Source organism: Heptranchias perlo, chromosome 20, assembly GCF_035084215.1.
Source record: "Heptranchias perlo isolate sHepPer1 chromosome 20, sHepPer1.hap1, whole genome shotgun sequence".
Taxonomy (NCBI): Eukaryota; Metazoa; Chordata; class Chondrichthyes; order Hexanchiformes; family Hexanchidae; genus Heptranchias; species Heptranchias perlo.
In genome coordinates, this window is record NC_090344.1 from 19,479,315 (window position 1) to 19,495,572 (window position 16,258).

General features: G+C 45.0%; 6 non-coding genes across 6 annotated transcripts; 2 read left to right on the forward strand and 4 right to left on the reverse strand.

Annotated features, from left to right (window-relative positions):
* Nucleotides 1-8,013: 8,013 nt before the first annotated feature.
* Nucleotides 8,014-8,086, reverse strand: trnak-cuu (transfer RNA lysine (anticodon CUU)). The gene has a single exon. It is a non-coding gene; the product is annotated as a tRNA-Lys (tRNA).
* A 756-nt stretch (nucleotides 8,087-8,842) lies between these two features.
* trnam-cau (transfer RNA methionine (anticodon CAU)) lies at nucleotides 8,843-8,916 on the reverse strand. The gene has a single exon. It is a non-coding gene; the product is annotated as a tRNA-Met (tRNA).
* A 2,509-nt stretch (nucleotides 8,917-11,425) lies between these two features.
* On the reverse strand, nucleotides 11,426-11,499 carry trnai-aau (transfer RNA isoleucine (anticodon AAU)). Its single transcript has one exon. It is a non-coding gene; the product is annotated as a tRNA-Ile (tRNA).
* A 2,505-nt stretch (nucleotides 11,500-14,004) lies between these two features.
* Nucleotides 14,005-14,078, reverse strand: trnai-aau (transfer RNA isoleucine (anticodon AAU)). The gene has a single exon. It is a non-coding gene; the product is annotated as a tRNA-Ile (tRNA).
* A 949-nt stretch (nucleotides 14,079-15,027) lies between these two features.
* trnai-aau (transfer RNA isoleucine (anticodon AAU)) lies at nucleotides 15,028-15,101 on the forward strand. The gene has a single exon. It is a non-coding gene; the product is annotated as a tRNA-Ile (tRNA).
* Nucleotides 15,102-15,871: 770 nt separating this feature from the next.
* Nucleotides 15,872-15,944, forward strand: trnak-cuu (transfer RNA lysine (anticodon CUU)). Its single transcript has one exon. It is a non-coding gene; the product is annotated as a tRNA-Lys (tRNA).
* The last annotated feature ends 314 nt before the right edge of the window (nucleotides 15,945-16,258 follow it).

Below are 16,258 nucleotides of genomic sequence, written 5' to 3' on the forward strand. Positions count from 1 at the left end.
GAAGCTGAAAGTGAAAGTGCAGATATTATTTTCATCACGGGGACAGGACACCTTTCCACAGATAAGGGCCTCTCACCTTAAGATTCTTTCCAGCAGAGTAGGAGAGGTGATCAAAGTGACCGGGCTCTAGCAGCGCAATAAGTCAGTGCGCGGTCCTTATATGACCGGACAAGGTCGGGAAATGGCGAGGTTGTTCGTCGAGTCTCACCGAGAGCAACGAATCCTTTTCCTTGTGAACATTTCGAACGGAGCTGAACGTATAATTGAGTGTTCCAAAATGCATCAATTATTTGTATCGCCACGTGGTTCCTCTTGTTGCAATATCAGATGAGATATTTAGTGTTATCAGTTTACAGGAGGGAGGCTGCGGTATTGGAGCCGCAAGCTATGATTTTGATCCATCCACAAATTATGGGATTTAGCTTGAGCTTTAACCCTGCGCGTTCGACCGCTCAGTCACGATACTTTCCATCTTGCGATCTTCAGGAGCTACTTTCACAGGAATAGAATTACTGCAAGCAAGAAATCTACCCCTCAAGCACCAATGCTCGCACGGCAGCAGGATGCATGTGTCCAGTTGGAAACCTGACTGAAGGAACATGCAGTCTGACAGAGCCGGAAGTCCAGCAGATTGACTTTTGTGGTGAGCAGATGATGTGCCTCCTTCTTGAGAGTGTTTCGCCAATCCAGCTCAGAGTGGATTAAGCATTATAAATTCGGGTGGGACTGGAGCCACTTGTATCAGATGAAGTGTAGGGGGTTATTTCCCTTCCTTGACGAGCATTAATGATCCTGTTGCGGTTTTGCTGCAAAATTTCACTTCCCAGCGCCGAAATCACCGAACCCTGAACTAAAATTCAACGATGGTGAGATTCGGACACACAACCTTTGCAGTGATTCGAAGAAGTTCCACGTGCTATCCATGGCACCACAAATCGGCTATCGATTAGGTTATTTCACGTTACCCAAATGCTGTTTTGGAACTTTTGCTGCGGTGCAGTAAGTGGTTCAAAAGCTCAGTGGGGATTCATAGCGCTCCTGAGAAAGCGACACATCGACGGTTTGTGCAATGCATAGTCCTCTCTCTCTCTCTCCCATTTGCTCACTCTCGCTTTCTCTCTTAAGCTCTGACTCTCCCCGTTTATCTCAAGAGGGCTGGAAAACAAAGGGGTGGATGTTATGTTACAGCTGCACAGAGCTCTGGTGAGACCCCATCTGGAGGATTGCATTCAGTTCCGGGCACCCACCTCAGGAAGGATGCTCGAGGGGCTGAATGGCCTACTCATGTTCCCAAGTTCCAATGAATGGAACAATAATTCAAGTATAGAGACCAAAATGTCTCAGGATGAGTGAGTGAAGAATGTTTTCTGTTTGAAGTACTGATTTCATTAATTGAATACTCCCAGTGTCCTACCTCATTGCAGCCCAGGCCGGACAAACTGCTCGCACAAAGTGGCATTTTCTGTGAGAACACGAAAGACTTGTTCAGGCCATGACAGTACCGAGTGCGGGTAGGTCTGCGCGTGAAATGGAAAAGTGAGGTGAAATACTCCAACAAGCAGCGGATGTCTCTGTTTCCATTTCCAAAATGCACGCACGCACGGGCCCATGATCCCCACTCACACTCTCCTTCCAATCTCACACACCTCGCTTTGGTTTGAAATCGTGTATGTTTTCACAATGGGATTTAATTTGAAGAAAACAGTGCTGTAACAACCCGGGGATATTGAAGAGATGCAGTACAAGAAGATACATAAAAGGCAAATTATAACAATGACTGTTCTCACACTGTGAGCTACAGTTAAAGGCTGACAACATTTAAAGTCTCATGCAGCAGGTCCGGGTCCAAATCTTTCACGTGGCATCTCCTTCTGTTTCTGTCACTCCTTTTCCTCCACGCAGAGTGGATTTGGAATTCCTGTGCGGCTGCATTGCGCATTTTCCAGATCTGCTTCGAGCGCAATTCACTCCAGTTCATCAATTGCACACATTAGTTTGATCAAGGGGAGAGGAAACCTTTTCACAGACAAGGGCTGTTCATCCTATTGTTTTTCTAGCAGAGTAGGGCAGATCATCAAAGTAACCGGATTGGGTGAACTGTCCGTACAGGTGCCTGGTGGGCTCGTGGTTATTATTCGGCGTTCACACCAAAATAATTAATTACATGAAACCAAATAAACTCGACGAAAAGAGGAATATTTCTGTAAACACCATTAACCAACCTATAACATTCTGTTGCAGACTGAAAGAGACGCCAACGTGGTTACCGAGTGACAGTCACAAGTTTAATAATGATTTGTTTTGTATGTGAAACGCTTTTCAGACTGCATTTTAGGAGACTGGTTGTACAGCTTGCTGGAGTAAAACATGCCACAATGTCGTGATCGCCGGTTTGATTCCTGTATGGGTTGATAAGGGGCTTTGTTTTGGGTATTCGTAATTTTAAAATCCAAGCTTTACAATCAGATCCACAGACAAATTCACGGGACAATTTTATTGAATAACATCCATTGTAACTTTACCCCTGGGCCGGAGAAACAAGTCTTTCTTTTTCTTTTTCTTTCTCCGGTTTGCAGAGAAACGTTTAACTCGCGGCCTGTTCCCATTAATGATCATCAGCAACAACAGAAAGACCGCCCGAGATGTGGAAAAAGGATCAGTTTAGAACAAATGCATCAAATCAAATGGTCACCCGGCACCGAGAGAGGAAAATACAAGAGGAAAAGGCAGAAGGTAACAGAGAAATAAAAACCAAATGCAGACGATATAAATATTTCCCATCGTTGATGTCTCTCTGTTCCATCCCCAATCCTTCAGTGGCGGGGATAAAATTTCACTCCAAATAAATGCGAGAATCGACCCAAAGAAGAAGAAACTAAATAACCAAAAACAGCCAAACACTGGATGACACCAAAGACCTTTAAGTTTTCAGTCCAATGCAACCGCGACTGAGCTATTGGGACACCAAAGCAAATGCAACTTTTCGCCATTGTCTTGCAAGAAAATATCACCCCAGCGACGCCTTACTGTTCATTACTGCACTTCATATAAAACATCACACTCATATATCCCCAACCACAGTCCATAGATAAACACCACACTCATATATACACATCCACTGTTCAAGATATAAACACCGCACTCACATACACACAACAACAGTTCATATATAAACATCGAACTTATATATACACACCCACAGTTCATATGTAAACATCACACTCATAAAAACACACCCACAGTTCATATATAAACATCGCACTCATATATACACACCCACAGTTCATATGTCAATACTGCACTCATATATATACATCCACAGTTCATATATAAACATCGCACGCATATATACATACCCACATTTCATATACAAACATCGCACTCACATAGACACACCCACAGTTCATATACAAACATCGCACTCACATAGACACACCCACAGTTCATATATAAACATCGCACTCATATATGCACACCCACAGTTCAAATACAAACATCGCACTCACATAGACACACCCACAGTTCATATATAAACATCGCACTCATATATGCACACCCACAGTTCATATATAAACATCGCACTCATATATGCACACCCACAGTTCATATGTCAATACTGCACTCATATATGCACATCCACTGTTCGTATATAAACATCTCACTCAAAGACACTCACCCACAGTTCATATTTAAACATCGCACACCTATATATGCAACGACAGTTCATATATAAACATCGCACCCACATATACAAATCCACAGTCCACACATCAACATCGCACTCATATATACATACCCACATTTCATATATAAACATCGCACGCATATATAAACACCCACAGTTCATATATAAACATTGCATTCATATACACTCACCCACAGCTCATATATAAATAGCGCATTCATTGATAGTCACCCACAGCTTATATATTAAAATCGCATTTTTTTTATTCGTGCATGCGATGTGGGCGTCGCTGGCGAGGCCAGCATTTATTGCCCATCTCTAATTGGCCTTCCAGAACTGCTGCAGTCCGTGCGGAGAAGCTTCTCCCACAGTGCTGTTAGGAAGGGAGTTCCAGGATTTTGACCCAGCGACGATGAAGGAACGGCCATATATTTCCAAGTCGGGATGGTGTGTGACTTGGCGGGGAACGTGCAGGTGGTCTTGTTCCCATGTGTCTGCTGCCCTTGTCCTTCTAGGTGTTAGAGGTCGCGGGTTTGGGAGGTGCTGTCGAAGAAGCCTTGGCGAGTTGCTGCACTGCATCCTATGGATGGTACACACTGCAACCACTGTGCGCCGGTGGTGAAGGGAGTGAATGTTTAGGGTGGTGGATGGGGTGCCAATCAAGCGGGCTGCTTTGTCCTGGATGGTGTCGAGCTTCTTATGTGTTGTTGAGCTGCACTCATCCAGGCGAGTGGAGAGTATTCCATCACACTCCTGACTTGTGACTTGCAGATGGTAGAAAGGCTTCGGGGGGTCAGGAGGTGAGTCACTCGCCGCAGAATATCTAGCCTCTGACCTGCTCTTGCAGCCACAGTGTTTATATGGCTGGTCCAGTTAAGTTTCTGGTCAATGGTGAGCCCCAGGATGTTGATGGTGGGGGATTCGGCGATGGTAATGCCGTTGAATGTCAAGGGCAGGTGGTTGGACTGTCGCTTGTAGGAGATGGTCATTGCCTGGCCCTTGTCTGGCGCCAATGTTACTTGCCACTGATGAGCCCAAGCCTGGATGTTGTCCAGGTCTTGCTGCATGCCGGCTCGGACTGCTTCGTTATTTGAGGGGTTACGAATGGAACTGAACACTTTACAATCATCAGCGAACATCCCCATTTCTGACCTTATGATGGAGGGGAGGTCATTGATGAAGCAGCTGAAGATGGTTGGGCCGAGGACACTGCCCTGAGGAACTCCTGCAGCAATGTCCTGGGGCTGAGATGTTTGGCCTCCAACAACCATCACAATCTTCCTTTTTGCTAAGTATGACACCAGCCACTGGAGAGTTTACCCCCTGATTCCCATTCACTTCAATTTTACTGGAGCCCCTTGGTGCCACACTCGGTCAAATGCTGCCTTGAAATGAAGGGCAGTCACTCTCACCTCACCTCTGGAATTCAGCTCTTTTGTCCATGTTTGGACCAAGGATGCAATGAGGTCTGCAGCCGAGTGGTGCTGGCGGAACCCAAACAGAGCATCGGTGAGCAGGTTATTGGTGAGTAAGTGCCGCTTGATAGCACTGTCGACGACACCTTCCATCACTTTGCTGATGATGATAGTAGACTGATGGGGCGGTAATTGGCCGGATTCGATTTGTCCTGCTTTTTGTGGACAGCACATACCTGGGCAATTTTCCTCGTTGTCGGGTAGATGTCAGTGTTGTAGCTGTTCTGGAACAGTTTGGCTCGAGGCGCAGCTCGTTCTGGAGCAGAAGTCTTCAACACTGCAGCCGGGATGTTGTCGGGGACCATAGCCTTTGCTGCATCCAGTGCATTCAGCCGTTTCTTGCTATCACGTGGAATGATTCGAATTGGCTGAAGACTGGCTTCTGTGATGGTGGAGATATCGGGAGAAGGCTGAGATGGATCATCCACTCGGCACTTCTTCCTGAAGATGGTTGCAAACGCTTCAGCCTTGTCTTTTGCACTTACGTGCTGGATTCTGCCATCATTGAGGATGGGGATGTTTACACAGCCTCCTCCTCCCGTTAGTTGTTTAATTGTCCACCACCATTCACGACTGGATGTGGCAGGACTGCAGAGCTTTAATGTGATCCGTTGGTTGTGGATTCGCTTAGCTCTGTCTATGGCATGTTGCTTCCGATGTTTAGCATGCATGTAGTCCTGAATTGTAGCTTCACTAGGTTGGAACCTAATTTTTAGGTACGCCTGGTGCTGTTCCTGGCATGCTCTTATGCACTCCACATTGAACCAGGGTTGATCCCCTGGCTTGTTTATTAATGGTAGAGTGAGGAATATGCCGGGCCAAGATATTACAGATTATGCTGGAATACGATTCTGCTACTGTTGATGGCCCGCAACACCTCATGGATGCCCAGTTTTGAGCTGCAAGACCTGTTCTGAATCTATCCTATTTAGCACGGTGGTAGTGCCACACAACACGGTGGATGGTGTCCTCAGTGCGAAGACGGGACTTCGTCTCCACGAGGATGGTGCGGTGGTCACTCCTACCAATACTGTCATGGACAGATGCATTTGCGACAGGTAGATTGGTGACGACGAGGTCAAGTAACTTTTTCCCTCGTGTTGGTTCTCTCACCATCTGCCGCAGTTCCAGTCTGGCAGCTATTTCCTTCGGGCCTCGGCCAGCTCAGTCAGCAGTGATACGACCGAGCCACTCTTGGTGATGGACATTGAAGTCCTCCATCTAGAGTACATCCTGTGCCCTTGCTACCCTCAGTGCTTCCCCCAAGTGGTGTTCAACATGGAGGAGGATTGATACATCAGCTGAGGGAGGGCGGTTGGTGGTAATCTGCAGGAGCTTTTCTTGCACTTGTTTGACCTGATGCCATGAGATTTCATGGGGTCCAGAGTCAATGTTGAGGACTCCCAGGGCCACTCCCTCCTGACTGTATATCACTGCACCGCCACCTCTGGTCGGTCTGTCCTGCCGGTGGGACAGGACATGCACAGGGATGGTGATGGAAGAATCTTGGACGTTGGCTGAAAGGTATGATTCTGTAAGTATCGCTATGTCAGGCTTTTGCTTGACTAGTCAGTGGGACAGCTCTCCCAATTTTGGCACAAGTCCCCAGATGTTAGTGAGGAGGACTTTGCAGGGTCGACTGGGCTTGGTTTGCCTTTGTCGTGTCCGGTGCCTCGTGGTCCGATGCCGGGTGGTCCGTCCGGTTTTATTCTTATTATGACTTTTATTAGCGAGATTTTACAACTGAGTGGCTTGCTAGGCCTTTTCAGAGGGCAATTAAGAATCAACCACATTGCTGTGGCTCATTTATACTCACTCACAGTTCACATATAAACATCGCATTCATATATACTCACCCACAGTTCATATATAAACATCGCACTCATATTTTCACACCCACAGTTCACATATAAACATCGCTCTCATATATAAACTCATTCGGTTTATAAAGCAACAGCGCGCTCACAAACCCACACCCAGTTTATAGTAGCAGATCGGTACCGATCGCCGATAGAGCTCTCAGATTCCGAGAGTCCGAAGTAGCAGCGACCGAACAAATTCTGGATCTCATCCTGAACACAGACCGGTCGATCCACCTGTAAAATTACATCGCACTTGGATATCAGGGAGGGTAATGGTTTCTGAGAATGTATCAGGGAGCCTAATGGCTTCTTAGTGGCGATCCATCGGGGCAAGGGGATCTCAGAGAGGGGAAGGGACTGTCAGAGGGTATCAGAGAGTGTACGGGGATCTCAGAGCGGGGAAGGGATAGTCAGATGTCATCAGAAAGTGTCAGGGGGCTCAGAGAAGGGAAGGGACTGTCAGAGGGCATCGGAGAGTACATTAAGAACTGAGAGAGGGGAAGGACTGCCGAGTCTGAGAGAGTGTAAGGGGGCTCAGGGCAGATCTGTGTCAGGGGCACTCAGTGGGTATGAGAGAAGGTAAAGAACGCTGACAAGGTTCAAAGATGATCATGGACTCTCTGAGCTCAGAGACAGAGTGTATCAGAGAAGTTAAGGATCTCAGCGAGAATCAAAGAGGGTAAGGGGGGCTCAGGATGTATCAGAGAGGCGAATGGATCCAGAGATGTCATCTTCCAAATATTACAATTTCGAACATTCAACATTTTTGATAACAGCAATAAATGAAGCCGATTGAACCGATAATCTGCCGTGTCCCATCTGGAGGGAATGAGAAGGTAGAATCTGGAGGGACTGGATATTTGGCAACGCTCAAGGTTTCATTTCACACAGCTCAGTGTTGTGTCTGTTTTTTAACTGGATTTCATGAACTCGAGAAAAGAGGTTGCAATTTGAAAATTTTATGACCCATTGTGAAAAATAGAACACAAATCGCCCAACGTGGGGCTCGAACCCACTACCCTGAGATTAAGAGTCTCATGCACTACCGACTGAGCTAGCCGGGCTGGTTGCTAAAATTCTTCCCATTCTATTATTGTAGAGAGACAGCTGTTGGCTTTGCTGCAGGGGTTCAGTTCGTTCTGCAATCTCAGGGTTTCTCCTTCTGTGCACCTGATTTTCATTCTGGAGTCAGTCTGATGCCTTTTGCACGTCATTCAGCACCACGCTGAGCTGAAAAGGAACATCGGAACAGGAGAGGGCCATTCAGCCCCTCTTCCTGCTGTGCCATTCAATTCGATCATGACGTGATCTGCAACTCAACTCTCCTTCCCCGCCTTGAACACAAATCCCTTGGAACCCAAACCGAGAAATGATCTATCAATATCAGTCTTGAAAATTTGAATTGAGCCACAATCCACATCCTTTTGGCCGAGAGAGTTCCAGCTTTCGGCCATATTTTGTTTGCTAAAGTAATTCCTGATTTCTTGCCTGATTGGTCTGTCTCCAATTTCAAGATTAAAACCCCTCATTATGGATTCCGCCAACATAGAGAGAGATGACACAAAGATAGACAGAATTATAAGCAGTGCAGATGGAAGAATGAGATCACAGAGAGATATTACTAGATTAAGTGAATGGGCAAAACTGCGGCCAATGGATTTTAACGTAAGCAAGTGTGAGGCCGTCCACTTTGGACCTCAAAAAGATAGATAAGAAAACATATTAATGGATGTTACTCCAAAAAATTAACCTCATGACATTTTCTGCGAATTCGCTTGTTTCAAAAGTCTGCCAAACTTTTAAAAGTTACCAAAATCTCATGGCCCGTACGGGGATCGAACCCGCGACCATGTCGTTATGAGTACCATGCTCTAGCCAACTGAGCTAACCGGCCATGTATACAGTTTAGCTTTATGGGCTTACCCACGTGTTGGGTAGTTTGTGTTTATTTTTAAACCGGCTGACAGGGTTTTTGAACGAATGTTGAACAAACCACATCCCTTAAACATTGTTACTTGTTTCTGTATACATTGTCGAGGATGCAGATCGAAATTAACAAACAAAGAGCACTTTAATGTAACAAATTAAATTCCGATCAATATTATTTTACTAACAATGAACAGCCCATCCATAAAACACTGCCCCGCTATAAAACCTGTGGGCAGGACCCTGAGCTACTGTGAAAATGATATCACCGCAACGTGATTCGATCATGCTGCGTTTTGACGTTGAGTCAGATATCTGTCTGTCTATCTGTCTGTCTGTTTATCCGTCTGATTGGGTCTCTGCCTTATTCTCAGGCCAGGCTTTTTGTTTGCTGGCTGCAGGCCTCGCTCCCCGACTGACTGACTGTCAGAATCAATGACTGTGACTGACTGTCTGCCCATTTATGGCCACATTTCTGAGTTCCTGCCTTCGCTCTGTGTCGCAGGCCTGTCTCTGTCCCTTAGGATGACAACACACCCACAAGCTTCACGACTGAACGCAGGTTTGGTCAGTCTGTCCTCGCAGGTCCTTCGGAAGCTAATGATTTTGAACTGAATTATTTTTCCTGAGTGCCTTGTGAAGTTTTGTTCAGTGATATGTTTGCGAAAGAGAACGGAGGAAACAGTTAGTGTGCAACTCGCCATTTCTCTACATCGGAATAGAAAATGTGATTGGATGGATAGAAGAGGTCTGAAAGGATGGCCGATCGGCTGTGGGTGGCACCGAATTCTGCAGTGGCTGCAGTGGTTCATTACCGGTAATGAAAATGAGGTAATATACGACCACAAGCTGCCGCTGAAAATCATTCAATTTCCCAAACTTGACCCACCGAATCAAATGAAACTCGTGGGAAAGCGATAAGACAACGCCGGTCTATCGGGCATCGTTTGAAGCAACTGGCAGTTTAAAGTGGCATCTACAGCCATGCAAGTACTGCCATGTGCCGCTGCGATCGACGAGTGGTTGAAGCGTTACATTCAAGATCAAATTGAGTTTTCCTTCGCAGGTTTGATTTCGGCTCGCTGAATTATTGTTTAAAGATCCGTTCAATGCTCAAATGAATGAACTGGATCTAACTCACTTCATTTATCTCTCTCAGAGCATGAGAGATACTCGAACGTGGCCGGCGCTTTTAATTGGGTGCCCAATGTAATCTTGCAAAATTCAAATACACAAGAAAGAATCTTGCCCAATCTGCAACTAAAATTCTGCTACTTTGCAGAACCACCCATTTATACTCGACTTTATTTACATGAATCTCTCTATCTCTCCTTGTCTCTATGTTGTCCCCTGATGGAATTCTCAGGCTTCCTGGAACGGTGAAGGCTGATCGAACCTGCAACACCAGCAGGGAAAGGGAAAGAAAATAAAGACTGAGACGGTCGGAAAAGGAAAGGTGCAACCCAGCTGATAAATTCGTAGCTAATGTCTCCACATTTTTGTCTCTTCGCCCTCACAGTGAAAGAAAACAGCAATGTGAGTAAAATATACTCAGGCAGCTTGTATCCTCTGACGATGCCGAGACAGATGCCAATGTAGCTTCAGATTAACTAATTCTGAAAAGTATTGTTTGAAAAAACAAGTCGTACATTGTAAACGAATTTAGTAAAGAGAGGCTAATATTGGTGAATGGAAATAGGAAGTGTACAACTTGATATTGCTGCATATAGGAATAGAAAACGAGATTGGGTGGACAGAAGCGGTTGGAAAGGACAGCCGATCGGCGGAAGACGATGTTGAAATTTTAGACCGGCTGCAGGCCTTTCGAGCAAGCGGCTCGTTGATCTTGGGGTATGATTCTCGCTTTGGGCGTCGGGGTATGATTTTTCGCTTTCGGCGTTTTTCTAATGAAATATGCGAGAGGTCCTGGGTTCAAATCCCGGACGAGCCCTGTTAGCGCACTGCTTTTTCGTGAAAAGTCACCAATTGGATTCTGACATCTCTGCAGTTGTTCGAATTGAATTATATTTCAGCTCCAGAGGACAAAGTGCAGAAGTTTCCAAGGCCCAACACACATGGAGGAAATAAAATGTCTCAAGATGATGTGGAGATTGAAGCTGAATGTGAATTTACCCCAATTTCGGCGGTCTCATTGATATTAGATGACGGGATCGAGAACCACATATTCAAGTTTGCCGATGACACAAAGATAGACAGAATTATAAGCAGTGTGGATGGAAGAATGAGATTACAGAGAGATATTACTAGATTAAGTGAATGGGCAAAACTGCGGCAAATGGATTTCAACGTAAGCAAGTGTGAGGCCGTCCACTTTGGACCTCAAAAAGATAGATCAGAAAATATATCAATGGATGTCACTCGACAAAATTAACCTTATGACATTTTGTGTCGATTCGCTTGTTTCGAAAGTCTGCCAAACTTTTAAAAGTTAACAAAATATTGCAATAGAAACCTTATGGCCCGTACGGGGATCGAACCCGCGACCTTGGCGTTATTAGCACCACGCTATAACCAACTGAGCTAACCAAACATGTGTACATCTTAGCTTTATGGGCTTACCCGCGTGTTGGGTAGTTTGTGTTTATTTTTACACCAGCTGACAGGGTTTTACAACGAATATTGAATAAACCACATCACTTAAACATTGTTACTTGTTTCTGTATATACTGTCGAGGATGTAGATCAAAATTAACAAACAAAGAGCACTTTAATGTAACAAATTAAATTCCGATCAATATTATTTTACCAACAATGAACAGCCCATCCATAAAACACTGCCCCGCTCTGAAACCTGTGGGCAGGACCCTGAGAAGCTGTGAAAAATGATATCACCGCAACGTGATTCGATCACGCTGCAATTTGACGTTGAGTCAGATGTCTGTCTGTCTATCTGCCTGTCTGTTTATCCGTCTGATTGGGTCTCTGCCTTATTCTCAGGCCAGGCTTTTTGTTTGCTGGCTGCAGGCCTCGCTCCCCGACTGACTGAACAACTCCCGGGCTGTGTGTCAGAATCAATGACTGTGACTGACTGTCTGCCCATTTATGGCCACATTTCTGAGTTCCTGCCTTCGCTCTGTGTCGCAAGCCTGTCTCTGTCCCTTAGGATCACAACACACCCACAAGCTTCACGACTGAACGCAGGTTTGGTCAGTCTGTCCTCGCAGGTCCGTCGGAAGCTAATGATTTTGAACTGAATTATTTTTCCCGAGTGACTTGTGAAGTTTTGTTCAGTGATATGTTTGCGAAAGAGAACGGAGGAAATAGTTAGTGTTCAATTCGACATTTCTCGACATCGGAATAGAAAACGTGATTGGATGGATAGAAGAGGTCTGAAAGGATGGCCGATCGGCTGTGGGTGGCACCGAATTCTGCAGTGGCTGCAGTGGTTCATTACCGGTAATGAAAATGAGGTAATATACTACCACAAGATGCCGGTGAAAATCATTCAATTTCCCAAACTTGACCCACCGAATTAAATGAAGCTCGTGGGAAAGCTGCAAGACAACGCCGGTCTATCGGGCATCGTTTGAAGCAACTGGCAGTTTAAAGTGGCATCTGCAGCCATGCAAGTACTGCCATGTGCCGCTGCGATCGCCGAGTGGTTAAAGCGTTAAATTCAAGATGAAATGGAGTTTTCCTTCACAGGTTTGATTTCTGCTCGCTGAATTATTGTTTAAAGATCCGTTCAATGCTCAAATGAATGAACTGGATCTAATTCACTTCATTTATCTCTCTCAGTGCATGAGAGATACTCGAGCGTGGCCGGCGCTTTTAATTGGGTGCCCAATGTACTCTTGCAAAATTCAAATCCACAAGAAAGAATCTTGCCCAATCTGCAACTGAAATTCTGCTACTTTGCAGAATCACCCATTTAAAAGCGACTTTATTCACATGAATCTCTCTATCTCTCCTTGTCTCTTGTCTCTGTGTTGTCCCCTGATGGACTTCTCAGGCTTCCTGGAACGGTAAAGGCTGATCGAACCTGCAACACCAGCAGGGAAAGGTAAAGGAAAAAAGATTGAGACGGTCGGAAAAGTAAAGGTGCAACCCAGCTGATAAAGTCGTAGCTAATGTCTCCACATTTTTGTCTCTTCGCCCTCACAGTGAAAGGAAACAGCAATGTGAGTGAAATATACTTATGGTAGCTTGTATACTCTGACGATGCCGAGACAGATGCCAATGTAGCTTCAGATTAACTAATTCTGAAAAGTATTATTTGAAGAAACAAGTCGTACATTGTAAACGAATTTAGTAAAGAGAGGCTAATATTGATGACTGGAAATAGGTAGTGTACAACTTGATATTGCTGCAAATAGGAATAGAAAACGAGATTGGGTGGACAGAAGCGGTTGGAAAGGATAGCCGATCGGCTGAAGACTGTGGTGAAATTTTAGACCGGCTGCAGAGCTTTCTAGCAAGCGGCTCGTTGGTCGAGGGTTATGATTCTCGTTTTGGCGTTTTTCTAATGGAATATGCGAGAGGTCCCGGGTTCAAATCCCGGACGAGCCCTGTTATCTCACTGCTTTTTCGTGAAAAGTCACCAATTGGATTCTGACATCTTTGCAGTTGTTCGAATTGAATGATATTTGCGCTCCAGAGGACAAAGTGCAGAAGTTTCCAAGGCGCAACACATCAGGAGTAAATAAAATGTCTCAAGATGATGTGGAGATTGAAGCTGAATGTGAATTTACCCCAATTTAGGCGGTCTCATTGATATTAGATGACGGGATCGAGAACCACATATCCAAGTTTGCCGATGACACAAAGATAGACAGAATTCATAGCAGTTTGGATGGAAGAATGAGATTACAGAGAGATATTACCAGATTAAGTGAATGGGCAAAACTGCGGCAAATGGATTTCAACGTAAGCAAGTTTGAGGCCGTCCACTTTGGACCTCAAAAAGATAGATCAGAAAACATATGAATGGATGTTGCTCCAAAAAATTGACCTCATGACATTTTGTGTGGATTCGCTTGTTTCTCAAGTCTGCCAAACTTCCAAAAGTTCCCAAAATATTTCAATAGGAACCTCATGGCCCGTACGGGGATCGAACCCGCGACCTTGGCGTTATTAGCAGCACGCTCTAACCATCTGAGCTAACCGGCCATGTATACATCTTAGCCGCGTGTTGGGTAGTTTGTGTTTATTTTCACACAAGCTGACAGGGTTTTCCAACGAATATTGAATAAACCACATCCCTTAAACATTGTTACTGCAGAATTCGGTGCCACCCACAGCCGATCGGCCATCCTTTCAGACCTCTTATATCCATCCAATCACGTTTTCTATTCCGATGAAGAAAAATGTCGAGTTGCACACTAACTCTTTCCTCCGTTCTCTTTCGCAAACATATCACTGAACCAAACTTCACAAGTCACTCAGGAAAAATAATTCAGTTCAAAATCATTAGCTTCCGAAGGACCTGCGAGGACAGACTGTCCAAACCTGCGTTCAGTCGTGAAGCTTGTGGGTGTGTTGTGATCCTAAGGGACAGAGACAGGCCTGCGACACAGAGCGAAGGCAGGAACTCAGAAATGTGGCCATAAATGGGCAGACAGTCAGTCACAGTCATTGATTCTGACACACGGCCCGGTAGTTGTTCAGTCAGTCGGGGAGCGAGGCCTGCAGCCAGCAAACAAAAAGCCTGGCCTGAGAATAAGGCCGAGACCCAATCAGACGGATAAACAGACAGACAGATAGACAGACAGACATCTGACTCAACGTCAAAACGCAGCGTGATCGAATCACGTTGCGGTGATATCATTTTCACAGCAGCTCAGGGTCCTGCCCACAGGTTTTCTTGCGGGGCAGTGTTTTATGGATGGGCTGTTGATTGTTAGTAAAATAATATTGATCGGAATTTAATTTGTTACATTAAAGTGCTCTTTGTTTGTTAATTTTGATCTACATCCTCGACAGTATATACAGAAACAAGTAACAATGTTTAAGGGATGTGGTTTCTTCAATATTCGTTGTAAAACCCTGTCAGCTGGTGTAAAAATAAACACAAACTACACAACACGCGGGTAAGCCCATAAAGCTAAGATGTCTACATGGCCGGTTAGCTCAGTTGGTTAGAGCGTGGTGCTAATAACGCCAAGGTCGCGGGTTCGATACCCGTACGGGCCATAAGGTTCCAATTGCAATATTTTGGTAACTTTTAAAAGTTTGGCAGACTTGAGAAACAAGCGAATCCACACAAAATGTCATGAGGTCAATTTTTTAGAGTAACATCCATTAATATGTTTTCTGATCTATCTTTTTGAGGTCCAAAGTGGACGGCCTCAAACTTGCTTACGTTGAAATCCATTTGCCGCAGTTTTGCCCATTCACTTAATCTAGTAATATCTCTCTGTAATCTCATTCTTCCATCCACACTGCTTATAATTCTGTCTATCTTTGTGTCATCTCTCTCTATGTTGGCGGAATCCATAATGAGGTGTTTTAATCTTGAAATTGGAGACAGACCAATCAGGCAAGAAATCAGGAATTACTTTAGCAAACAAAATACGGCCGAAAGCTGGAACTCTCTCGGCCAAAAGGATGTGGATTGTGGCTCAATTCAAATTTTCAAGACTGATATTGGTCGATCATTTCTCGGTTTGGGTTCCAAGGGATTTGTGTTCAAGGCGGGGAAGGAGAGTTGAGTTGCAGATCACGTCATGATCGAATTGAATGGCACAGCAGGAAGAGGGGCTGAATGGCCCTCTCCTGTTCCGATGTTCCTTTTCAGCTCAGCGTGGTGCTGAATGACGTGCAAAAGGCATCAGACTGACTCCAGAATGAAAATCAGGTGCACAGAAGGAGAAACCCTGAGATTGCAGAACGAACTGAACCCCTGCAGCAAAGCCAACAGCTGTCTCTCTACAATAATAGAATGGGAAAAATTTTAGCAACCAGCCCGGCTAGCTCAGTCGGTAGAGCATGAGACTCTTAATTTCAGGGTCGTGGGTTCGAGCCCCACTTTGGGCGCATTTGTGTTCTACTTTTCACAACGGGTAATAAAATTTTCAAATTGCAACCTCTTTTCTCGAGTTCATGAAATCCAGTTAAAAAACAGACACAACACTGAGCTGTGTGAAATGAAACCTTGAGCGTTGCCAAATATCCAGTCCCTCCCGATTCTACCTTCTCATTCCCTCCAGATGGGACACGGCAGATTATCGGTTCAATCGGCTTCATTTATTGCTGTTATAAAAAATGTTGAAGGTTAGAAATTGTAACATTTAGAAGATGACATCTCTGGATCCATTCGCCTCTCTGATACCTCCTCAGTCCCCCTTACC